Source organism: Leopardus geoffroyi, chromosome B3 (assembly GCF_018350155.1).
Source record: "Leopardus geoffroyi isolate Oge1 chromosome B3, O.geoffroyi_Oge1_pat1.0, whole genome shotgun sequence".
NCBI lineage: Eukaryota > Metazoa > Chordata > Mammalia > Carnivora > Felidae > Leopardus > Leopardus geoffroyi.
Window position 1 is genome coordinate 26122800 of NC_059337.1, and position 27702 is coordinate 26150501.

A 27702-nucleotide genomic window follows, 5' to 3' on the forward strand; every position below is an offset into this window, starting at 1 on the left:
CATTTTCTCCTGAGGACCTGAAACTCCTAAAACTTTCTTAATATTTTCAATGATGACAGACTTTTTTGTTTCCTAAGAAAAATATCTTTGGAATAAATGGCTAGCAAATTGAATTTTTCTGTGTATGAAGCCCTTTAATGCAATCAATTCCAATGTAAGTGGAAGCTGCATTGAAAGTCTATCACATCAAGTAATCCTTGCACTACAGAAAAAGCTACAAAATCAATTTTGATATGGAAGTATTTGATGTAAAATTAAACTAGACCTTGTTGCTGTGGAAAATTCTATGACATATGTGTAACCCTTCTCACAATACATTTAATAGAAATACAACATTGCTCTCTATCTTCGTGTGTGAAAAGCAATCATCTGTCTCCATTTCCATCACTGGACCTTTTATTGCATCTGCCATATGAAATTTACAATATCCAGTAAAGTCATCCAGTCTGCTACATGTAATTTATAATATCCATGTAATCCCTTACTCACTTCTGTAACTTTCAATTCAGGATGTAAATACATTTGGGCTTCTTCCTTTCTCTCTCTTGGCTGAGATCTGGGGAGTCTATTGTCCTGATACTGTGGGAGGATGGGACTCTTAGCCCAAAGTAAGTGTCCTTTTTAGTGGCCTGACAAAATACTACCACAGCAATTGTTGACTGATAACAAAACACTGCTTCTTCTGCTTACTTTCTTAATGGCAGAAGCCAGATACATTAGGATGTTCATACTCTTATAAGTTAAAAAAAAAACAGACTTCTTTTTAGGAATTGTATCCCCTTGCCTATGGCTGATTTAGGTGAAGGCAAATAACCAAGTCTTTGCTAATGGGAAAGTTTTTGGGTGTCTTCTGCAAAATATCTGGCTACTAATAAATATAATACTTTCCTTATTCTGTATTTTTTCCTTGACATTCTGAAAACCCAATAAGTATAATATCTAATCCATAACATCACACCTTGCCAGATAGCTCCAGTCTGGATCATTTGCTTTTTATGCCCGCTACAAATCTGTGATCACAGCTGTTATTGCATTACTGGGTTAGATACGGTTTTGTGAACCTCAGGTTTCATTTTTCTTGATTTACTCACTAATTTTACAGAAGCACGTGCTTGAGTAAATTCCTCAAAATATCATAAGGAAGGTGTATCTCGTAGGCTGGTTTGGATTCTTGGTAGCCAATTTTGAGGAAAAAGGGAGAATTTAATAATTATTTACCTAAAGAGTGTGCAAACAGGTAGGTGGGAGACACATTTGATCAGGATCATGGTACAGTTGCTCTGGGATTCTCTCTATTCCACCCTCATTCAGATGTTTCTATTCTCAGGCTAACTGTCCTTATGGAAGCAAAATAAATGAAGCACTCCAGGCTTCACATATGTACCCTTTCCCATCTTGAAAGAGAATAAGAAACTTTCATTTGCTCTGAGGGTTCTCACACCAAGGTCTATCAGTGCAATAAGGTGAAGAAACATGCTACTTTCTTTCCCACCCTTTCAATGTGATTATGTCATTTATTTGTAATAGAGTGAGGTTTGTCTGTCACAGTCTGTATTCAACTTGGCTTTCATTAATATGCTGGTTGATTGTTAAATTTTTGAATTGAAATAAAAACTAACTTTTTGTAGTAGAAGTTCTGTGGCTTTTGCATATGCATCCATTTATATATCCATTAGCAAAGTACCATATAGAACAGATAAATTACCCCCCAAAATTTGTGTGTTGTCATTCCCTCCCTCACCTCCAGCCCCAGGCAACTACTGATCTGTTCTCTGATGGTATAGTATTGCCCCTTCCAAAACGTCATATAAATTGAAGCAAACATTATATAATATTTTGGATTTGATTTCTTTCCCTTAGCAAAATTCACCAAAGATTCATCCATGTCTTATGAATCAACACATTGTTTTTGTTTGTTTTGTTTTGTTTTGTTTTACAACTGAATACTGTTCCATTTTATGGATATGTCACAGGTTGTTTATTCATTCTCCCTTGGGGAATATCTGGGCTGTTTCCATCTCTGGCAATCATAAAAAAAAAAAAAAAACAAACAAAACAAAACAAAAAAAAAAAACTACGAATCAATACTCATGTACAGAGCTTTGTATGAATATAAGTTCATTCTACTTGCATGAATACCTAGAAACAGGATTACTAAATTATATGGTAAATGTATGTTTAATTTTATAAGGATCTGTCAAACTGTTCTCCAAAGTGGCTTCTAAATTAACTTTCCAAATAGTAAAGTGTGAGAAGTCCAATTTCTCTGCATCCTCACTAGGATTTGTTATTTCTAGTTTTTGTTTTTAAATTTTAGCCAGTTTAATACACATGTATTTTATCACATGGTAGTTTATTGTGTATTTTTTAATGACTAATAATATTGAGCATCTTTTAAGATTTTTATTGATCATTCATATGTCTTCTTTGGTAAAATGTGTAATCAGGTCATTTGTTCATTTTTATTTTTATTTTATTTAATTAATTAATTTATTTATTTATTTATTTTTGCTTTCATGGAATTTAATTTTTGTCAGATTTCAGTGAACAAATATACATAGATTCTCAATGATGGATGCTATAAAAATAAAAGGCAGGGTGAAAGAATGGCACATTATAGTGGTTGTCATGTTATTATTATTTTTTCCAATATTTTCATTTTTATTATTTTATTTTATTTTATTTATTTTTTCAAATATAATTTATTGTCAAATTGATTTCCATTCAACACCCAGTGCTCATCCCAACAGGTGCCCTCCTCAATGCCCATCACCCACTTTCCCCTCTGCCCACCCCCCATCAACCCTCAGTTTGTTCTCAGTATTTAAGTGTCTCTTATGGTTTGCCTCACTCCCTTTCTGTAACTTTTTTCCCCCCTTCCCTCCTCCATGGTCTTCATTTCTTCGTTTTTAAAAAGTTTGTTGTTTGTTTTCTTGCTGTTAAGTTCTGAGAGTTCTTTATATGTTCTGGATATATTCTGGATCAGATGAATTCCTTTATCAAATATGTAATTTAAAATATTTTCCTTCAGCTTATAGCTTGCCTATTTATTATTTTAACAGTGTTTTTCAGAGAGTATAAATTTTTATTTTTGCTGAAAGCTATTTATCAATTTTTTCCTTTTATGAATTATGCTTTCAATGCCATTTCTAAATTTCTTTTTAAAACTGAATACAGATTTTTTCCTTTTTTTTTCTAGAAAGTTTTACCATTTTATGTTTTATATTCAGATCCATGATACATTTAAATTAATTTTATACAAGATATGAAATATGTGTAAAAGTTCAGGGGTTTTCTTTATTTATTTTTTGAGTATAAATGTCCTATTGTTCAAGTACCTTTTGTAAGAAATACTATTTTTCTTTCTCAAACTGAATTGTTTTTACACTTTTGTCAAAAGTTGATTGACCTGATTTGTGTTGGTATATTTCTAGACTTTCTATTCTGTTTCATTAGTCTGTATATCTAAATACTCATCAGTTCCAGACTCCTAATTACTGTATCTTTATTGTAAATCTTGAAACCAGGTATTGTGAATACCCCAAACTTTTCTTTTTTAAATTAAAAAAATTAAATTTATTTTAGAGAGGGACAGAGACAGAGTGCGAGCAGGGGAGGGTCAGAGAGAGAGGGAGACACAGAATGTGAAACAGGATCCATGCTCTGAGCTGTCAGCACAGAGCCCAATGCGGGTTTCCAACTCACAAACCGTGAGATCATGACCTGAGCCGAAGTTGGATGCTCAACCAACTGAGTAACCCAGGAACCCCTAAACTTGTCTTTTTCAAAGTTCTCTTGGCCATTCTATATTCTACCCGAAAACTTGCTCAGATTTGGATTTAAATTAGATTTCATCTATAGATCAAATTAAGAATTGACATTTTGGGGCGCTTGGGTGGCTCAGTCGGTTAAGCATCCGACTTCGGCTCAGGTCATGATCTCACGGTTCGTGAGTTCAAGCCCCGCGTTAGGCTCTGTGCTGATGGCTCAGAGCCTGGAGCCTGTTTCAGATTCTGTGTCTCCCTCTCTCTCTTACCCTCCCCGTTCATGCTCTGTCTCTGTCTCAAAAATAAATAAACGTTAAAAAAATTTAAAAAAAAGAATTGACATTTTAGTGATATTGAGATTTCCAACCCACGAACATTATGTATTTCCATTTATTTAGGTATTCTTTTATAGAATTCAATGTTTTATAGGTGTACAGTTTCTGCACATATTTTGTTAGGTATGTACCTAAGTAATTTTCGATATATTGTAGGTGATATTTTTAAAATTAAAGTCTAATTGCTATTATATAGAAATCATATTGACTTTTGAATAATGACCTTAATTCTTGAGACCTTGATAAACTCACTTATTCTAGGGGATTTTCTGTAGATTTCTCTTAGTTTTCTAGACATTCATATCACATGATTTTTTTTCATTTATATTTCACTTATTTTATGTATGTCTATTCCTGACTTACCTTACTGGCTAGGAGTTCCAGTTCCAAGAATAAACCTCTTGGCATCTTTCCACTCTGAGAGTGGAAGCATTCATTCTCTCATCTTTAAGACTGATGTTAATTGTAGGTGTTTTTAGATGTCCTTGACCAGGTTAGGAAGTGCCCTTCTATTTGTGGTTTTCTAAGAGTGTTTGTTTGTTTTATTCATATAAAATTTATGTAATACAGAATTTATTTCTTTATTTTCAAGTATACAACTTAGTGGATTTTAGTGTTTCACAATGTTGTATACCCATCATTACTGTCTAATCCAGAATGCTTCCATATCCCCAGAATAAACCTATACTTCCCAGTTTCCCCCCTCGACACCCCCCCCAGTCAACCATTAATCTATTTCTTGTTTCTGTGGATTTACCTATCCTAGAAATTTCATATAAATGAAATCATAAAATATTTGGAGTTTTTGTGTATTCAGCTTCTTTCAGTTAACATTATATTTCAATTTCATCCTTATTGTAGCATGTAGAAGCAATTCATTACTTTTTGTGATGAAATAATATTCCATTTTACTGGCATACCACATGTCAACATCAGTTGATGAACATTTGGGTTGTTTCTACTCTTTGACTGTTATGAATAATTCTGCTGTGAATATTCACATACATTTTTTTAACATAAATTTTCAATTCTTTCAGATATATACCTTGGAGTGGAGTTGTTGGATCATATCATAACTCTATTGTTAACTTTGTGAAAAACTGTCAAACTGTTTTTCACAGTGGTTACATAACTTTGTATATCTACTAGCAACATGTAAGGGTTCCAGTTTCTCCATATTCTAACCAACATTGTTAATTATCTTTTTTATATTATTATAGATATCTCATTGGATGTAAATTGGTACATTATTATAGTTGATTTCATTTCCCTAATGAAGAGTAATGTTGACCATCTTTTCATATGCTTGTTGGCCATTTGTATAAATTCTTTGCCATAATGTCTACTCAAATCCTTAGCCCATTAAAAATAATTTATTCATCATTTTATTGTTGAGTTGTAAGGTTTTTTTATACATATTCTGGATGGTAGATGCTTGCCAGATGTATGATTCACATATATTTTTCCCCCACTTAATGGATTGTTTTTTCACTTTCTTGATCATATACTATCATGCACAAAACTTTTCATTTTGATGAAGTCCAATTTATCTATTCTTTTCCTTTCCTTCTTTAAAAAACTTTTGCCTAATTCAATAACAAATATTTACACCTATGTTCCCTTCTAAAAGTTTAATAGTCTTATCTCCTATATTTTGATTTAACATATTTTGAGTTATTTTTTTGTATCTGTTGTGATTCAAATTTATTCTTTTACATTTGGTATCCAATTGTCCTAGGACCATTTTGTGAAAAGATTTTTTCTTACTAAATTATCTTTGCACTCTTGTCAAAAATCAATTGACCAAACCTAAAACAGCCACATGGGAGACCCCCTAGCTTCTCTCCTTCTACAAAGATCAACAATCAGACAGTTATTTATGAACAAAAACAACACCTGGAGAGCTCTAGAGTCCCCTTACACTTCAGCAACACAGTAGAACAATAAACCAAGATTAACTGTACGAGAAGAGAAGGAAGAACACTTTAATTTTTTATTTATTTACTTATTTTTTTGCCTGCATTATCCCATTCCCTAGGCCAGCATTGTTCAGTTTTCAGGAGGGAACTCTTAAACTAGAAAGACTTCCCCTTGCCAGGAAAAGAGGAGCTGGGTGATTAAGCAACCTGCTTCCCCAAACTTTTGGGGCACTACATGAAGGACATGTTTCAGTTTTACCAACAGCACTCAGACATACAGAGACAGCTATGAACAAAACAAGAAGAGCAAGAGCTGTCAGTATGAGGCATGCAGCACAGGGCAACCGTGGTTATCAGTGATATGACCGTGGTTATCTGCAGATGACCCCAGCAGTTTTCACCAGTGAAGAAACCAAGGGCCAGGACAGCGAACATGGACCCCTTGCAGATACTATTTGTGCCCCATAGGTATTCATAATCATAGATAGCAGCCACTTGACTCCCTTTAAGCTTCCTCTCCTCACCACTGTCAGATCTGTGAACCATACTAGGAGGCAGCCCAGGCCTCTGCAGCTGTGGGAGGATAAGATATCAGCCTAGATCCCAGAAACTGTTTCCCATCAATGTGCATATATTGGAGGTTAGCCTCTCCAGCTGTGTACTTTCATGACTCTAGCCCTCACTGCTGTGTACCCATGAGGAGACCATGCAGCCATAAGAGTAAATGCTCATAGCCAGAACACTCACAGCCCAGATCCAGCCTTGTCTCCTGTCACTAGCTGACATCAAGGATCTGATCTGCACTAGTCTCTCCAGCTACACACCTGCATGGCCTCAGCCTGACTCTAGATGCTGGCCTCCCCTGCTGTGCACCCATGGTGACACCCAGCAATGAGATTAGAGTATACCACACCCAGGGCACTCATAGTTGCTAGCATACTTGCAGTTGACCCTGGCCATTACTGCTTGCCTTGACTTCCACCACTATGTGTGTGTCTGCAACTGGACTCTACCAATACACAGGAACCTGTAGCTAACCCCTGCAGCTGCGTGTGTGCATACCATTTGTTCTGGCCACAACTGATGCCTGCCCTGGTCCCTAGACACTGGACCTGGAGGCTCAGGAGGACTCTGATAGTCTTTATAGCCAGCACTGGACTCCACATAGCTGCAGCTAAAGGCCATATAGTTGTCAACACTGTGGATCTTAAAGGTCTGAGCTGATGAGACTTCATGCCCTCCTGGGCTCAGAACTGTCATATGTCCCTGGACTTGGTGCCATGTACCACTAGACCCAGGATCACAATATGCTCCAGAGAGTTCCCACTTACACGTGAAAGTCTTTCCTTACCAAAGCTAGTCCATAAAGTCTAGAAAAATAACTTTTTCAAATGCACAAATACTTATGAAAGGCTACATGAATCATGAAAAATCAGGGAAATATAACACCACCGAAGGAATACAGTAAACCTCCAGTAACTAATTCCAAAGAAATGAAGATACATGAATAGTCTGATAATGAAATCAAAATAATTGTTCTAAAGATGCTCAGAGAGCTACAAAAGAGCAAATAATTTAGTGATACCAAACAAACTACAAAAACAAAATGAGAAGTTCAACAAAGAGAAAACATATAAAAGACCCAAACAAATTTTGGAGTTCAAGAATTCAGTAGAGAGCTTCAGCATCAGACTTGAAGAAAATCAGTGAACTTGAAGAGAGATCATTTGAAATTATACAATCACAAGAGCAAAAAGAAAAAAAAAAGAAAACAAAACAAAATGAAGATTCAGTGAAATCCCTATAAAAATTCCAAAGACATTTTCATATAAAAAGAAAAATTCTCTAAAATTCATATGGGACCATAAAATACCCTAAATAGTGAAAGTAGAGAAACAACAAAGTTGGAAGCATCATACTTCATGATTCAAACTATATTACAAAGCTATAATAAGCAAAGAGTATGATACTGATGTAAAAACAGATACATAGACCAAAGAAATAGGATCCAGAGCACAGAAATAAAGCTATGCATACATGGTCAACTAATATTTAGCAAGGAAGCCAAGAATGTTCAATGAAGAAAGGATAGTTTCTTTAATAAAAGGAGTCATGACAACAGGATAGTCACATGAAAAAGAATGAAATTGGACCTCTGTCTTACATCACTCACAGAAATTAACTCAAATTGGAGTTTGGACTTAAACATAAGACCTGAAACCATAAAATTTCTAGAGAAAACAAAAAATTCCTTGACATCATTCTTGGCACCAGACTTTTTTGTATATGACATCCAAAGTACATGCAGCAAAAGCAAAAATAAATAAGTGGAACCACATCAAACAAAAATGTCCTATACAACAAGAGAAACAATCAATAAAATGCAAAGACAACCTAGAATGGGAGAGAATATTTGTAAAGGATTATTGGATAAGGTGTTAAGATCCAAAATCTATAAAGAACTCATACAATTCAAAAACAGGAAAATAACCCAATTATAATTAGAGGAACTTAATAGACATTTTTCCAATATAAAATGGCTGACAATTACATGAAAACGTAAACATAGTCACCAGGGAAATGCAAGCCAAAACCATAATGAGACATCACCTCACATCTGTTACAATAACTATTATCAAAAGACAAGATATAGCAAATGCTAGAGGGGATGTGGGGGGAAAAGGGGAACCTTGTGCACTATTGGTGCAAATATTAATTGGTACAGTCACTATGAAAAACAGTGTAAAGCTTCCTGAAAAAAATAAAAATAGAACTACCATATGACCTAGCAATTCCACTTCTGGATATTTACCTGAAGAAAACAAAATCGCTATATCGGTAAGATAGTTGTACCCTCATGCCCACTGAAGCATTAGTTATAATATTCAAGACATAGAAACAACCTAAGTATCCATTGATGGATGATTCAATTAAAAACATTATATACATATGTGTGTGTGTACATGTCTGTGTGTGTGTGTTTGTGTGTGTGTGTGTGTGTATAAAGCAGTGTTTTTTCTTGCTTTCACATATATTTCATAATCTTTGTTGTTCACAGCTGGCTATCTTGTCTGTTAATATGTTAGCAGGCTGTTAAATATGAAAAAAATAGATTTCATTCCTAGAAAAGAATACACCTTTTCTCATCTAGGGCTTTATGATAGGGTTTCAGTTAAACTAGTTAAGAGTTGAACTCTGTTTAATGTTTGTTGTTCTTAGAGCTCCTTTCAGTTGCCACAGACTTCAGACTCTTCTAGAGATATCTTATGTTTAGAGTAGAGGTTGTCTTGCCAGAGGCGTGTTTTCCACACCCCAAGACCTCCCGTGACTCCTCCATCCTTGGCTTTAAGCTTCTTTTGCACTGTGCCTCAGAGAGTGTCAGCCTTTGCAGGCTACTTGTTACAGAATGCTTATTTTCCTGGTTTTGAGGTTGGAGGGTATTTTTTTTTTTTATTGTCTTAAGTCTCAGTCTATTTATGACTCTGTATTTAATGTTTTTCAAAATATGGTAAGGGGTTTCTTCTTTAATTTTTCTCAGTTGGTATAAAACCATTACAATTTACTTTTCTATATTGAACTGCTATCTAGTTTGATAAATTAACTTACTAATTTTAATAACATATCACTCTATGATTTCTTTGGTTTTTCTGTGTGCATGATTATGTCATTTATTCCTTTATATTCCTTTATAGTCTTTATATTTTTTGCCCTCACCTTATTGCTTGTAGTCATAACTTCCAGTAGAGTGTTGAATAGAAATGGTGATAATGACTATTTATGTCTTATTCTCAAGGATGGATAATATGGTTAGAAAGTACTCTTCATTCTGTAAGAAATTGGCATATTAACAAAATGATTATATAATTTTATATTTCTAACAGTAATAAATGAGAGTTCCATTTCTTCTCCAATCTCACTAACACTTGATATTGTGAATCTTTTTAATGTTAGCTATTCTAAAAGGTGTGTAGTGGTATCTTGCGGTATTAATTTTATTTTTTTTTAGTAAGCTATAATTTTGTGCATCTTTTCAGGTATTTACATGCCATCTGTATACATTCTTGGTGAATTACCTGTTTAAAGATTTTGTGAAATACTTTGACTGATTTCTTATTATTGAGTTTTAAAAGGTTTTTATATATTCTTGCTATGGGTTTTATTTTTATAAATTACACACTGAAAATATTTTGTCCAATTCTGAGGATTCTCTTTTGATTTTCTTAAAAGTGTCTTTCAAAGAGAAGCTTTTGATTTTTATGAAATTTGATTCATCAATTTTTTTTCTATTAGAGATCATGCTTCTAGGGTCATATCAGAGCAGCCTAAGGCTTAGTTCTCATTATCACTGTTTCCCAGAGTGTTCTTGTCAAAGAGTTAGTCTGTCATGCCAGATTCAGGAGCCCCTCTTGTGCAGGTTGGTTACCTGGTCACCCAATTCTTTGATGGATTTCACCTGCTCATTCAGGTAATGAGTCTCAATGAAGTCACGTAAATGGAGGTCACTTTTATCAGTGGCCAGTTTGTGCACCTCCAGTAGTGAAAGATTCACACTCTTTTCCAAGTGTAACATGCACTCTATTGCATTCAGCCTGTTCTCCCAACCATCACCGTCTGGTTTCGTGATGTCCTAAAGGAAGATTCTGCCACCTGGTTGGTTCTGCAGCTTCATCAGCTTCTCAGCATGTTCCCTCTCCTCATGAGATTGGTGAAGAAAATATTTGGCAAAGTTCTTCAAAGCCCCATCATCAATGTCAAAGTAGTAAGAGATAGGAAGCATTGAGCTCCAGGTTATTCTGGCCATTGAAGCAGTCTCCAGGCCTGGTGGTAGTTCTGGTGCACCTGCAAGGAGTCCTGGGTCCTATGGCTAAAAGAGAGGCTGTGGGGTCCGGGAGCGCCGTGGCACCAATCAGAGGGGACTGTGAAGAGATGGTGAAGTGCTGGCTCTGAGGGCACCCTCCCCTCACGCCCTTGTGGGCGGGGTTCAGCACTGGTTCAGTCTAAGCACTGTTGAAGCAGGAAACCACAGTGATTCTCTGAGCAGAGAAAGAGAGAGGGATAGAGAGAATCCCAAACAGGTTCCACACTGCCAGCACAGAGCCGGATGTTGGACTTAAACATAAGAAACTCCAACATCATAACCTGAGCCAAAAGCAAGAATCCAGTCACTTAACCTACTCAGCCACCCAGGTGCCCCTTAAATAATATATTTCTATCCCTTGCATGTAAGTTAATTAAAACCAACAGCAGGTGAATTTTGCAACTTTAATTTATTATCCAAAAAGAACATTTTTTCTTTGTGCCTGTGAGCATTTTTTACTTCACCTTTCTTCTTATGTTTTGTTAAAATAAATATCAAAAATCATAGCAAAGTATTAAAACACACATATATGAAAGATCCAATGCTAATGCTTCAGTAAGGGCTGACAAGTGCACAAAATTATAAGTAGAACTTCCTCCTCTTTTTTTCATTACAGTGCTGTCTAATATGTGCTACAACTTATTGCAGAGTATGTCAAATATTACAGATGAAAGCAGAAGTGTTATAAAGTACTTTAACACTATCAGTGCTTCCTCTTCTATTTAGACATAGTAAATAGTAAATAAGAACTATGAAAATTGACATAGTTTCATGTTTTTCTATCCAGATGTATGTATTCTCTCTTTTTTTATTCAAGTTTTCTCATTCAATGACATTTTGTGATTATCTTCATTAAGATTCTACAGAGTACTTACACTTACCAAAGGTATTTTGTTAATTGCTTGTCTAATGTGAAGATTATTCTCTTTATATGCTTACATTTTTCTTGACGATTTAAATAGCTTCTATTAGAACATATATTTAGTAAGTAGCTAACCATCTTGGTAAACTATTAAAAAATAATTTATAATATTTGCTTCAGCTTGCTCAAGTTTCTATGTATACATTACAATATTTGAAAAGAATACTTTTGTCTTTTATTTCTTTTCTTGCCTTTTTGCTTTGAGAAAACATCCAAAATAATACTAATGGGGCTATCTTTAATGTGTCTACATAAAAAGGGCAATTTCATGTGGTTGACATTTAAATATTAACAATTTCATTAAATATGGTTAGAATAAATAATCCACTTAAAAGATAGTGATTCTCAGATTTACTAGATTTATTTTTACAATATTGAATATTCTTACTTAAAAAAAAGCAATTTCAAGTATGATGTGTGGTAGTAGAAAGATTAAAAATAAAGAATGAAGAAAGATATCTCTGAAATGGTACCCCAACAGGAAAATTATATAGCTATACTTTAACAAAATAGGCTTAATAAACTTTAAGGCAAGATTATTACTTGGGATCAAATAGATACTAGAGAATGAAAAATTGTCCAATCATTAAAAAAGACTCTTGGAAATGCTTATTTGTAAAAACAAACAAACAAGCAAACTGACAAAATACCAATGAGGTTGTAGAAAATTTGAGCAGTACTATTAACAAAATTGATCCTATGGACATTAATTGGATATTTCACCCAACAAATGCAGAATACATGTTCTTTGCATGACCATGTAAAATATTTACAAACATATTATTATCTTAAAGCCTATCTCAATAAATTTCGAAAGACTGAAATATAAAACATGTTTCTTAAATATAATGCAATTAATTTAGAAATCAGTGACAAAAGATAAATACAAAATTACTATTTTCTTGGGAATTAGCTCATAGGTCACAGAAGAAATAATAGGATTTTAAAAAATTTGAAGTGAAATAAAAAAAAATCCAAATATCAAACTTGTGAGTTACAGCTAAAAATTAGTAGGATAAAATTTATAGCCATAAATACTTACATTTTAAAAGAAAAAAGACTAAAACTTTACTAGCTAAATGTACATTACATGATGGTGGAGAAAGAAAATCAAATTAAAAAAAAGTAGAAGGCAAGAATAATGAATTATTATAGAAGAGACCAAAGAAGTAGAAAACAAACATATAATAAAGGCAATTATTAGTTACTATGTACAAGCAATGGGTGATGGGTATTAAAGAGGGGACTTTCTGGGATGAGCACTGGGTGTCATGCATAAGAGATGAAACACTGGGTTTTACTCCTGAAGCCAAGACTACATTGTATGTTATCTTGAGTTTAAATTAAAAAAAATACATAAAATAAAACCCTGATTTTAATATTCTAGAAAATTTAGTAAATATACAAGTCACTGACATATTACTGAAAACATGTTCTCTTTCTCTTAAGTAGCAAATATTGGATTAAACTAAGAAGACCTCAGTAAAAAATTTAAAAAATAAATGAAAAGGCAAAACAAACAAACAAACAAACAAACAAAATATAATTACTAGCAAGGCCAAAGTTGATTATTTGAAAACACAAATAGGGGCACCTGGGTGGATCAGTTGGTTAAGTGTCAGACTTCAGCCCAGGTCATGATCTCATGGTTCATGAGTTTGAGCACCCCAGTGGGCTCTGTGCTGACAGCTTAGAGCCTGGAGCCTGCTTCTGATTCTGTGTTTCCCTCTCTGTCTCTGCTCCTGTCCTCCTTATGCTCTGCCTCTCTCTCTCTCTCTTTCTCGAAAATAAGAATAACATTAAATAATTTAAAAAAAGAAAAACAAAAAATAATGACATCTCTGGTGAGATTTCAATAGGAATAAAAAGACACTACACATAATATTTAGAAATAAAACATGAGGCATTACTACAAGTACTGCAGAAATTTAAAAAAATAATAAAAGGATATTATAATTTTTTTTTAATTCTGTGAAAATTGAGATATAATTTTATTTGTCTAATTTACACTTACTTGAAAAAATAATAACCTTGCCAAAACAGACCATAGAAGAAATAGAGAAATGCTGGCAACAAGTGTATGGTAATGTTATAGGCTTTCTGTCTGTTTGTGCTTTTGATATTCCCAACTACATTAATGAAAACCAAACAGAACAGTTTGGATAGCAAAGGTGAGAGGTAGGAGTGTAAAACATATGCAACATTTTCAATCAAACTAAGTGACAAGGAATCTTTATGAAACCCAGAATAAAGGAAGACATGACCCAACACAAAAGAGCCAAAGGCTCTTTTGAGACCCGTCATTGCTCAGCAATGGCACAGAAATTTAAAGTATAGAATGACCCCAAGAACCCAAAATCACAAAAACCACCACCACCCCACCATCAGAAAACTGTAAACTAAGCAATAACCTGATGAGCAAATCTGGGATAAACTAGTATTATTCAGAAATGTTCTCACAGGCTTTTCATTGCAAATAAGCATGAAATTTATGGGGAAATATTAAATGGGAAGCAGTACTGAAGCAGACCAAATCACTTAAGATTCCAGAAAGATTAATCATTTCCTTTCCAAAGGACACAAGTCTACCCCAAAGAATAATTTGTGGTAACAAAACATAAAAGGATCAGGATCACGGGAAAAAGATGGTTCAGAGATTGGAAAGATGTGGGGAAGAAAGGGTATGGCATAGGCAGACCTTAAAGACTACTGCAAAAGGAAAACACAGTGATGTAGAACTCTGACTCACACAGACACAAAGATTAGAAGACTTCTGGAATCATAGTTAATCCTGAGGAACATAGAAATGGATACACAGTTATTTTTTATACTTTTAAGATACTTTTATTTTTAAGAGTGTGCCTTGAGCCATGAAGTTGAGCTACGCTTGACGATTGCTGCTTTCACACAAGGTTCTAATAGAACAAAAAGAGTTCAAATCAAAGCCAGGACTTAGGAAATGGTTATATTAACTGAATAATATGCCAACAAATAATAAAACCTACTGGAAAAAAAATGACAAAAGGAAATACAAAACGTGAAATGTCAAAAATGTGATGAAAAATATCATACTATGAGTGCCCCCCCCCCCACCATGTTTGGCATCTGCCTGCCTCACTTTCACCATCTCTTTATCACTGCCAAGGACATTTTCCAGTGGCTAGAGCTCTGCTTCTCTACTATCAGAAATGGTAAAGTGCCTTAGAATAAAAGTTCTCCTGGAGCAATCCTCAATCAATAATGGGGATTTTAAAAAGACCTAATTCAAACACTCTTTTATGAAATTTGTGTCATCCTTGTGTCAGGACCATGCTAATCTTCTCTTTATTGATTCAATTTTCAGGGTACGTGCTGCCAACATGAGCATGCTCCAACATCCTTTAGATGGAATCATTCTGGACAGAATCTTTGCTTTAGTGTCTTGAGTTCCCCAGGGGGACTATGCCCTAGTTACCTAGAAAGAGAACTTTCTTGATAATGCACTCATTTGTCTGTCTTTCTTTCCTTGCCTCACTTCCAATCATCCCCCCCCCCCGTGTTTTCTCCACCTTCCAAATGAACTACTTCACCCAATCCTCTTCTCATAGTTTCCTTCTGGGAAAATCAAAACTAGAGACAAAAACTCTAGCTTAATATTTCCAAAGCATTTAACATGAAAAACACCCTAAGGGTGTTAAATACCATGATTACCACCGTAAGAGAAAGAGAAAACAAAACAACAACAACAAAAAGAGTAAAATTATCAAACACAAATAGATAAAAGATAAAAATGGCATGAGAAAAAGGTATACAGATAGAAGATATGTAGGACAGCTCAACATATATGATATGGAACTTCTCTGATAAGAACACTAAAGCAATGAAACTAAGAAAATATTTAAAACTATAATAAAATACGTAAGTCACAGAGATGAAAAGTATAGACTAGGAATATAGTCAGTAATATTATAATAATGTTGTATAGTGACAGATGGTTACTATACTAAATAGGAAATGATATTTGGAAATGATATTTTTGATAAAAGGTTAGTGTATACAAACCATATAGACAATTTATACAACTCAACACCATAAAAGCAAATAATCCAAATTAAAAATTGCAAAAACATGAACAGACATTTCCCCCACAAAAGACATACGGATGTCCAACAGACATTTGAAAGATGATTTTTTTTTAATTTTTTTTCAACGTTTATTTATTTTTGGGACAGAGAGAGAGACAGAGCATGAATGGGGGAGGGGCAGAGAGAGAGGGAGACACAGAATCGGAAACAGGCTCCAGGCTCTGAGCCATCAGCCCAGAGCCCGACGCCGGGCTCGAACTCCTGGACCGCGAGATCGTGACCTGGCTGAAGTCGGACGCTTAACCGACTGCGCCACCCAGGCGCCCCTGAAAGATGATTAACATCATTCATTATCAGGGAAATTCAAATCAAAACCACAATGATATATCACCTCACACCTGTCAGAATGCCTAAAATCAACAACACAAGAAATAACAGGTGTTGGGGAGAATGTGGAGAAAAAAAGAGCCCTTTTGCTCTGTGGGTGGGAATGTAAATTGGTGCAGCCACTGTGGAAAAGAGTGTGGAGGTTCATCAAAAAGTTAAAAACAGAATCACCAGTAATTCCAATTTTGGAGATCAGTAATTCCATTGGAGATTTACCCAAATAATATAAAAACACTAATTCAAAGGGATATATGCACCCCAATGTTTATAGCATCATTATTTACAAATATCCGAACTATGGAAGCAGCCTATCTCCATCAATAGAGAGATAGATGATAGATGATAGATAGATGATAGATAGATAGATAGATAGATAGATGATAGATGATAGATCTATAGATGATAGATGATAGATAGATAGTGGAATATTACTCAGTCATAAAAAATTAAATCTTGCCATTTGCAAACATGGATAGATCTAGTGGGTATCATGCTAAGTGAAATAACTCAGAGAAGAACAAATGCCATATGATTTCACTCATATGTGTAATTTAAGAAGCAGAACAAATGACCAAAGAAAGGTAGAGACAAACCGAAAGATAGACTCTCAACTATGGAGAACAAACTGATGGTTACCAGAGTGGAAGTGGGTGGGGAGATGGGTGAAACATGTAAAGAGGTTTAAGAGTACACTTACAATGGGCACTAAGAAATGTATATAATTGTTGAATCACTATATTGTACACCTAAAACTGATATAACACTGTATGTCAACCATACTGGAATTAAAATTTATAAAAAATTAAAAATTAGGGATGCCTGGGTGGCTCAGTCGGTTAAGTGTCAGACTTCAGCTCAGGTCATGATCTCACAGTTCATGAGTTCCAGCCCGTGTCAGGTTCTATGCTGACTGGTCAGAGCCTGGAGCCTGCTTCAGATTCTGGGTCTCCTTCTCTCTCTGCCCTTCCCCCACTCGTGCTCGGTCTCTCTCTCTCTCTCTCTCTCTCTTAAAAATATATAAACATTAAAATTTCTAAATAAAAAAAATAACATTGTATCTCATTCTCCACGTATCAGGCACTTGTAAAGTATTTTCTATACTTTAATTCTTAGTGCAAATATTTCCCCTGTTACCATTGTGGCTCACATTATTGCAACTGGACTACATGCTCCTGCTTTTGCTCCATGCATTCTTTTCTCAACATAGGTCCTACTGAAAGGAAGTCGGATCATATCACTACTCTGGCTAAAACCTTTCAGTAGCTTTACTTCTTACAAAACTTTTTGCCATTACCTGCAGTGTCATACAAGAGGCCATGAGAGTTCTCTGTCTTCATTGCCTCAAACCTCCATCATCCACCCCTCCAGCCATATATGCATCTTCCATGACCCTTGAAAACAGTTAGTGCAATACTGTCTGGAGCTGTGTATTTTCATTGCATTCACCTTAACAACCTTGCTCCAGATTTCTATAGGAACTCATTCCTTCACTCTCTTTAAGTCCTGAATCAGATGTTATTTTCCCTGGACATTTTATCTGAAATTTCAAACTTATCCACCGTAAAACTTCCTACCTACCTTCTTTGCTTTATTTTTCTTCTTAGCTTTTACTGCTAGGTAATATAATATATATGCAACTTCTTTTTCTTTTCTTCATTTTTTAAGTGTCACCTTACTAGAGTGTAAACTCCATGAGGGGTCCAAAGAAGCATTGTTTTCCATTTTACAAAGGAAGGAGCTGATAGGGAGGTAAAATGATTTGATCAACATTGCTGGGCTAGTGGGTAAAACTGCATAGGTCCAAATGATGAGCAATCCAGGATTCCCACCAAGAAGAGATGTTTTATGTATGAGATGAAAACAGAATGGAGCTTAAAGAGATCTGGAAACATGGTAAATATGATGTGGTTTTAGGGGAAATTACAGAAATGCTACTTTATAACAATAATTCATGTACTTTTCGGGCAGAGGGAGTGATGTTTGTTTTAATATGCCCAAACCTCTCCCTCTTTGTATTAAAGTGTATCCTTCTTCCATAAGCCTGTGACTAGATGAACATAGTGTGAGAAGCAAGCAAAAGAGTAGGATAGGAAGAGTAGATAATAACAGAACAGTTTGGCTATGTGGGCACACCATCTTCACATACCTTATCTCATTATCTCTCTATTTCCTTCCAATGTTTAGAGATGAAAGATCAAAGGGAATAAATCACTTGTCTGGGGTCACCCAATTAGGAAGCTGCAATGTTAGTGCTTACTTTCAACTTTGTCTTGTCCCAACACCTATACTCCTTACTGTTACTAATGATACTGTACTATTCTGGTTTTTGTAGAACAATCCAGAGTCATTTATTTTGGTCACATTGCAACAGCTCCATTGCAATTGTGTATTAGAAAACTTCTTTGATTACTTCAAGATAAATCATTATGTTTCTTTCTGATGTGTGACACTTTGATGTTAATTGAATCCAAGCACATGAGAAGTATTTTAATTTATGTCACCATTTAAATTAGTATGGCATTATTTCAAAAGATGACTGTAGTTCAGAATTTTGAAGCATGGAAAGCATCCAATCAGAACAAAATCAGAAGCTCATAAAAGTAGCATTACAGTAGGTAGTACCTTTCCTTTGAGACAGGTGAAATATTCTGCAGATATAAACAATCCATAGATATCTCTGTTATAATGACAACATTTAGATATAGTAGTTACATTTAGATACAGTAAAGTATATAGAAGCTGTGAATGTGAAATATTTACCAGATTGAAAGAGTTTAGTGTCAGACTACATACCTTCCTATTTTATTTCTTTTACAGTGTTTACCACATTGTGAATATATACATATATATGTATATATATTCTCTTTCTCTCATATATATATGACACACATACATAAACACATACATATATAAACACATACAGTGTTTACCACATTCTGACTATATATATATATATATATATATATATATATATATATATATATGTGTGTGTGTGTGTGTGTGTGTGTGAAAGAGAATCTTAAGCAGGCTCCACACTCAGTGAGGTGAGTGAGGAGCCCAAGGCAGGGCTCAATCTCATAACCCTGGAATCATGACCTAAACTAAAATCAAGAGTTGGACACTTATACAACTGAGCTACTCAGGTGCCCCCAAGAATTTTTAAAATTCCAGTTAGTTAACATATAGAGTTATATTAGTTTCAGGTATAGAATTTAGTTATTCAACACCTACATACTTGACCATGCTATCACAACAAGCATACTCCTTAATACCCATCACCTATTTAATCCAGCTTTCCATGCCCCTCCCCTCTGGTAACCATCAGTTCTCTGTAATTTAGAGTCTGTTTCTTGGTTTATTGCTCTCTCTTTTGTCTGTTTTTCCCCTTTGCTTGTTTGTTTTGTTTCTTAAATTCCACATATGAGTGAAATCATATGGTATGTGTCTTTCTCTGACTGATTTATTTCACTTTGCACTATGCTCTCTAGCTCTATCCATATCAAGATTTCATTCTTTTTTGTGGCTGAATAAAATTCTATTGTATTAAGATATACCATGTTTTCTTTATCCATTCATCAATAGTTTGGCTATTGTAATAATGCTGCCATAAACATAGAGGTGCATGTATCCCTTTGAATTAGTGTTTTTGCATTCTTTAAGTAAACATCCAGTAGCATGATCACTGGATCATAAGGTAGTTCTATTTTTTTCCCTTGCTTCAGGAGACATGTCTAGAAAAATGTGGCAATGGCCAACACAGTGCTCTCTTGTAGGATTTGTATGGTCTCAGGTTTCATGTTTAGGTCTTTAATCCATTTGGAATTTATTCTTGTGTATGGTGCAAGACAGTGATCCAGTTTCATTCTTCTGCATGTATCTGTCCAGTTTTCCCAGTACCGTTTGTTGAAGAGAGTGTTTATTTCCCATTGGATATTCTTTACTGCTTTGTCAAAGATTAATTGACCATACGGTTGTGGGCTCATTTCTGGGTTTTGTATTCTGTTTTATTGATATATGTGTCTATTTGTCTGCCAGTACGATACTGTTTTGTTTGCTACAGGTTTGTCATATAACCTGAAGTCTACAATTATGACACCTCCGGCTTTGTGTTTTGTTTTTGTTTTTGTTTTCTTTAAGGTTGTTTTGGTTATTCAGGGTCTCTCGTGGTTCCATATATATTTTAGAACTTTTCTAGTTCCGTGAAGAATATTATTAGTATTTTGATAAGGATCACATTGAATCGGTATACTGCCTTGGGTAGTATAGACATTTTAACAATATTTAAATCCATGAGCATGGAATGTCCTTCTATTTCTTTATGTCATCTTCAATTTCTTTCTTCAGTGTTTTATAGTTTTCAGGATACAAGTATTTCACCTCTTTGGTTAGGTTTATTCTTAGGTGTCCTATTATATCCAATGTCACTTAGGTGCTATTGTAAATGGGATTGTTTTCTTAATTTCTCTTTATTCTGCTTCATTATTAGTGTATAGAAATGCAAGAGATTTCTACACATTGATTTTGCATCCTGCAACTTTACTGAATTTATTTACCTCTAGCAGTTTTGGTGGAGTCTTTCCAGTTTTTTATATATAGTATTATGTCATCTGCAGATAGTAAAATTTTCACTACTATCTTATAGATTTGGGTGTCTTTTATTTCTTTTTGTTATCTAATTGCTATGGCTAGGACTTCCAGTACTATGTTGAATAAAAGTGATGATAGTGGACATCCTTGTCTTCTTCCTGATCATAGAGGAAAAGCTCTTAGTTTTTCCACATTGAGGATGATATTAGCTGTAAGCTTTTCATATATGGCCATTATTATGTCATTTTCCCTCTAAACCTACTTTGTTGAGCGTTTTGATCATGAATAGATGTTGCACGTTGTCAAATGCTTTTTCTGTAGCTATTGAAATGATCATAAGGTTCTTACCCTTTCTTTTATTGATATGATGTATCACACTGACTGATTTGCAAATATTGAACCACATTTGGAAGCTTGGGAATAAATCCCACTTGATCGTGGTGAAGAACTTTTTTAATGTATTGTTGGATTCAGTTTGCTAGTAATTTGTTGAGAATGTTTGCTCTATATTCATCAAGAGTATTGGCCTGTTGTCTTTTTTAATTGTGTCTATGTCTTGTTTGGGGATCAAAGTGGTGGTGGCCTCAGAGAATGAATTTGGAAGTTTTCCTTCCTTTTCTATAGTTTGGAATATTCTGAGAAGAATAGGTACTAAGTCTTTATTTTATTTTTTAAGGTTTGTATTTAAATTCCAGTTAGTTAACATACAGTGTAATATTAGTTTCAGGGGTACAGTATAGTTATTCAATATTTTCATACAGCACTCAGTGCTTATCACAACTAGTACATTCCTTAATCTGCATCACCTTTAACCCATCTCCCATCCACCTCTATTCTGGTAACCATCAGTTTGTTCTCTATGGTTAAGTGTATGTTTCTTGGTCTGTCTTTCTCTCTTTTATCCCCTTTGTTCATTTGCTTGTTAAATTCCTCAAGTGAGTGAAATCATATGGTATTTGTCTTTCTCTGACTGACTTATTTTGGGTATTGACTCTTCTTTAAATGTTTGTTAGAATGCTCCTGTGAAGCCATCTGGTCCTGGACTTTTGTTTGTTGAAAATTTTTTGATTACTGATTCAATTTCAGTGTTGGTTACTGGTCTGTTCAAATTTTTCTATTTCTTTCTGTTTAGTTTTTGTAGTTTATATATTTCTGTTTAGTTTCTGTAGTTTATATGTTCCTAGGAATTTATCCACTTCTTTAGGTTGTCCAATTTGTTGATATATAGTTTTTCCATAATATTGTCTTAGAATTGTTTGTATTTCTGTAGTGTTGGTTGTTACTTCTGTTTCATTTCTGATTTTATTTGGGCCTTTTTTTATTAGTCTGCCTAGAGTTCTATGAATGTTATTGATTTTTTCAAAGAACCAGCTCCTAGTTTCATTAACTTGTTCTATTGTGGGTTGGTTTTGTTTTGTTGTATTTTGCTTTTGTTTGCTTGTTTGTTTAGTTTCTGTATCATTTATATTTATTTCTGATCTAATCTTTATGATTTCCTTCTTTCTTCTGCATTTAGGCTTCATTTATTGTTCTTTTTCTAGCTCTTTGATGTAAGGTTAGGTTTTATTTGAGATTTTTCTTGCTTCTCAATGGAGACCTATATTGCTATAAACTTTCTTCTTAGAACTGCTTTTACTGCATTCCAGAGGTTTTAGATCACTGCGTTTTCATTTCATTTGTTTCCCTGTAATTTTTAATTTCTTCTTTGATTTCCTGGTTGACCCATTCACTGTTTAGTAGCATGTTATTTAACCTCCATGTATTTGTGCCCTTTCTAGAATCTTCTTGTGGTTGATTTCTAGCATTGTGGTCAGAAAAGGTGCATGGTATGACTTCAACCATTTTGTACTTGTTGACACCTGTTTTGTGACCTGGTCTGTGCTATGTTCTGGAGAATATTCCATATGCACATTAAAATAATGTGTATTTAGGATGGGGTGTTCTGAATATATCTGTTAAATCCATTTTGTCCAGTGTGTTATTCAAAGCCATAGTTTCTTTGTCGATTTTCTATTTGGATGATGTATCCATTGATGTAAATAGCATGTTAAAGGTCCTACAATTATTTATCACTAACAGTTAGTTCCTTTACATTTATTATTAACTGTTTTATGTATTTTCATTTTTCTATGTTGGGTATATAAATATTTATAATTGTTATATATTTTTAAATCCATCCTGTCACCCTGTGTCTTTTTATTGGAGCATTGTGTCCATTTAAATTCCAAGTGATTATTGATAGATATGTATTTAGTCCCATTTTATTACTGGTTTTATAGTTGTTTTTGAAGATTTTCTTTGATCCTTTCTTGTCTTTTTCTCTTTCTTGCCTTGCTAATTTTCTTTAGTGATTTATTTGGATTTCTTTCACTTTATTCTTTACATATTTATTAGTAATTTGTGACTTGTGGTCACCATTAGGTTTCTATATCACTTCTGCATTTGGCAGTCTATATTAAGTTGATGGTCATTTAAAGAGTACATCCTTTTTCGAGTTCCTTGACTGAATTTTTAATATAAATATTCATTTTTACTGCTTTCATGTTTTCAAACTTTACAGTATTACTTTTGGTTTCTCCTTTCCACTGGAATATTCCCATTTAATATTTCTTTCAGGGCTGGTTCAGTGGTCATAAACCCTTTTAGTTTCTATTTGTCTGGGAAACTCTCTCTCTTTCTGAATGAAAATCTTGCTGGATAGAGTACATTTGGCTGCAGATTTTTTCCATGCAGCACATTGAATATATCATGCCACTCCCTTCTGTTTTAGGATGTTTCTGTTGAGAGATCTGCAGCTAGCCTTATGGGTTTTCCTTTGTAAGTTATTTTCTTCTTTTGTCTTACCACGTTTAAGATTTTTTTCTTTGTCATTATATCTTGCCAATTTAATTATAATATGTCTTGGTGCAAGTCTGTTTTTGTTGATTTTGATGGGCACACTCTATTCCTCCTGAATCTAGATATCTTTTTCCTAATAATTTAGCTATTATTTCTTCAAATAAGTTTTCTGCCCCCCTTTCTCTCTCTTTTTCTTCTGGGACTCCTATAATATGAATATTACTACATTTGATGGAGACATTATGTTCTCTAAGTCTATTGTTTTCATAATTCTTTTTTCTCTCTTTTACTCAGCCAATTACTTTCCATTTCTCTGTTTTCTAGGTAACTAATTAGTTCCTCTGCTTCTTCCAGCTTTCTGTTTATTCCATCAATGCATGTTTCCCATTTCATTTATTATACCCTTTATCTCTGCTATACTATTCCTTATCTCTGTGTTAAGTGTCCCATTCAGGTCTTCCACTCTTTTCTCAAATCCAGCGAGTATCCTTATGTTCACTGATTTAAATTCTCTATAAAGCAAGTGACTTATATCTGTTTTGCTTATATCTTTGCCCATGGCCTTGTCCTGTTCTTTCACTTGAGATAAATTTCTCTGTCTTCTCATTTTGTCTGTCTCTACCTGTCTTTCTGTGTTAGAAAAGTCAACTACATCTCCTGTTCTTGAGGGTGATGGTTTTATGAATTAGAGGTTCTGTAGCACCCTGAGGTGAATTTCCCCCTGCTCCCCAGGGCCTGGTAGAGGTCCTGAATGTCTCCAATGCGTGCTTCATGTCCTCTGCTGTTTTGTACCGGCCACTTTATCCTCCAGGCCAGTCATCTGTAGAGGGTGTCTTTGCCTAATGTGCGCAGTGTTTTCTACTTGGTCTAAATGTGGAAGTGTGTTCCAGCTTATTGGTTGCCAACACCACTAGAACTGAGGATCCACAAAACTCCTGCCCTGGGAGACATGATGTTGGCATGGTTTTTGGCTAGTCTTCCAGGGGAAGGATCCCACCGTGTTGGTACTGAGGCAAATATGACTAGAAGGGCAGTTCCACTGGAGTGCTGGGGGCATGGTGTGAGCAAGTGAGAAAGCAAATGTCCATGCTGCACTGGTTCTTGTGGGTGGTCCTGTGCTTATGCTAAAGGGGAGGAGTGGGAAATCGTGCTTTCTAGGTACTTTTTCCTGGAGGAGTCTCTCAGTAAATGCTGTCTCTCTAGGATGCACTCCAGGATGAATGGATAACCTCCCCACTATGTGCCCCAGGTACTCTTCAGATCATTGTTTTCATGTTGTGTGTCCTTAAATTCTTTGCCTGCCTGCCTTCCAAGAACTGCTCAATCTCTCTGGGCTCTATCACTGCCAAGCCCACTAAACTTTTTTTTAAGTTGATTTATTTATTGGAGAGAGACAGAGACAGAACAAGTTGTGGGGGGAGGCTACGGAGAGAGAGGGAGACAGAGAATCACAAGCAGACTTTGCACTGTCAGCACAGAGCCAACGTGGGGCTCCATCCCACGAACTGTGAGATCATGACCTGAGCTGAAACCAAGAGTGAGATGTCTAACTGAATGAACCAGCCAGGCACCCCCCACTAACCTTAAAAACTCTAGGCTTTCTTTTCCAGAAGTCACAAAATTTGGCTTCTCTTACTTTCCAAACCAGTTACTATGAGGATTTGTTTTCCCTGTGCACTCTCCTGATTGCTAGTCCATCTTTCACCCTCCTCCACCACTGTGCAGCAGCTACAATCCATTTCCCTCCCAAACCGTATCTCTGTACTTCGTACTTTCTTTGATGTGGCCTCCTCTCTACCTTTAGTTGTGAAGTTTGTTCTACCAGTCTTCATGCCAATTTCTGGGGCTATTTAGGGTGATTTAATAGTTATCTAGTTGAATTCATGAGACAAAGCAAGCCTAGGATCCTCCTGTTCTGCTGCCATCTTTCCATCCTTACCATGTTCTGATCCTTATCAGATTATTTTTTACCTCCCCCATCCTAATACACTGTAATTTCCCTAAGAATATGTATCAGAAAAAAAATTACAGGGCAATATCCCTAATGAAATTAGATGCACAGAGAGAATAGCTGTCACCAAAATGATAAGGAAAAAAAAAGTGTTGGAAAGGATGTTGAGAAAGAGAAATCTTGTGCACTGTTGGCAGGAATACAAATTGATGCATCCACCATGGAAAACAGTTTACAAATTAAAGAATAGAACTGCCATATTACCCAGGAACTCCACTTCTGGGAATGTACACAAAGGAAGTGAAAGCAGGATCCTGAAGAAATATATGCACCACCATATTTATTGCAGCATTATTCATAATAGCCAAAATATGGAAACAAGTGAACTGTCTGCCAAGGAGAGATATATCTATATCTATCTATATGTATATATCTTTATATAATGGGGTATTAGTCAACCATGAGAAAGGAGGATATTCTGCCATTTGCAACATGGGTTGACTTTAAGGGCATTATACTAAATGAAATAAGCTAAATAGAGAAAGACAAGTACTGTATGATTTCTACCATATGATCTCAGTTATATGTGGTATTTTAAAAAGTTGAACTCAGAAACAGAGAGTAGATGGTGGTTAACAGGGGCTGGGGCAAGTGGGGAAATGATTGATCTTGGTCAAAGAATACAAACTTCCAGTTGTAAAATGAATAAGTTATGGGGATGTCAGGTACAGCATGGTGATTACAGTTATTAAAAGTAGATTTTAAAATATGCTCACCACAAGAAGAAATGGTAAATTAATCATGAGACACGATATAGGCATTAGCTAATGCTAAGGTGTTCATCATTTTGGACATGTATATGAAATCAACATGTTGTACATCTTAAAATTGTATGAAGTGAATGTCAATTATATATCAATAAAGCTAGAAAAAAGAGTATGTATCAGGTCTTTCTTTGGTCAATAATTTTATTGTGTTTAATAAAAATATCATGAATAGGCTTTAGGTGTCATCTAGCATCATATTTCTGCAGCTGAGCAAATTCCTGCATCTAATTCATCAGCTTGCTTTTTTAGAGAAATAGATCCTTTCCAATTTCTCTCTCTTCCCACCCTTTTTATTTTTTAACTTTCATGACTTGATGAATCAAGGAAGCTGAATTTTATATAAGTTCAATGTCATTTTTTTCAGGAACTAACTCATTTTGCTGGGCTTAAATATCAATCAACCAATACCTGACCTTACCCAAATATTGGCACCCAAGAAATTGTAAATCTCAATAACACACCAATTCTCCTGAATAACAATCTTGTTGGGAAAGGGAGTGTAGGCAAACTTCCTCCTGTAATGAAGGCCTCACAACACCCTGGATCATGTCTTATATGTGGCAAAATATAGTGTGAATAGTAGCCAATTTCCTTTTTCCCTAAAATTTCTCAATTCAGAGTTGCTTGTTTTTCTTTCCATGGAAACTGAGTTTCACATTGATGTGACCAAAGTTCTTCTTGAGGAGTTACCTGGGGTCCTTCATAAAATCTGGGTGTTCCTATGGTGCCTGAGTGGCTCAGTTAAGTGTCCAACTCTTGATTTCAACTACCGTAATGATTTTATGGTTTGTTAGTTCGAGCTCCGTATCTGGCTCCATGCCTACAGTGTGGTGCCTGCTTTGGATTCTCTTTCTTCCTCTTTCTTTTTGCCCTTCCCCTTCTCATGCTCTCTTTCTCTCTCAAAATAAATAAATAAACATTTTAAAAATAAAATAATAAAATAAAATTTGGGCGTTCCTTCAGAGTGATGTTTACATTTTGTGAAATGTCAACTGGTTGCTGAGAATGCTCATCATTATTGTAACAGATACAGAAAAGAGAGGACCATGTTTTTTATTTCCCCACTTGGTTCTGAGGCTACCCACAGTATGTGATCAAAGCATGTTGAATTTTTACATTGAACTTGTTGTCTATATCCTTCCCATTTTACCCATGTACTTTTACCCATTTACTTATCCATAATAAACTATCTCTGGTGTGTGTGTGGGTGTGCGTGCATGCGTGCGTGCGTGTGTGTGTGTCTATAT

The 27702-nt window shown here is 35.0% G+C and overlaps 1 protein-coding gene, 1 long non-coding RNA gene and 1 other non-coding gene across 3 annotated transcripts in view; 1 reads left to right on the plus strand and 2 right to left on the minus strand.

Annotated features, from left to right (window-relative positions):
- The window catches only part of GABRB3 (gamma-aminobutyric acid type A receptor subunit beta3), a 469312-nt gene that overhangs the window by 337396 nt on the left and 104214 nt on the right, over positions 1-27702 (minus strand). The gene's annotated exons all lie outside the window — the stretch shown is intronic.
- Positions 10606-18348, plus strand: LOC123582633. Its single transcript, XR_006704493.1, has 3 exons — positions 10606-10747; positions 10868-10869; positions 18338-18348. It is a non-coding gene; the product is annotated as an uncharacterized LOC123582633 (long non-coding RNA).
- LOC123584555 lies at positions 15061-15168 on the minus strand. Its single transcript, XR_006705519.1, has one exon. It is a non-coding gene; the product is annotated as a U6 spliceosomal RNA (small nuclear RNA).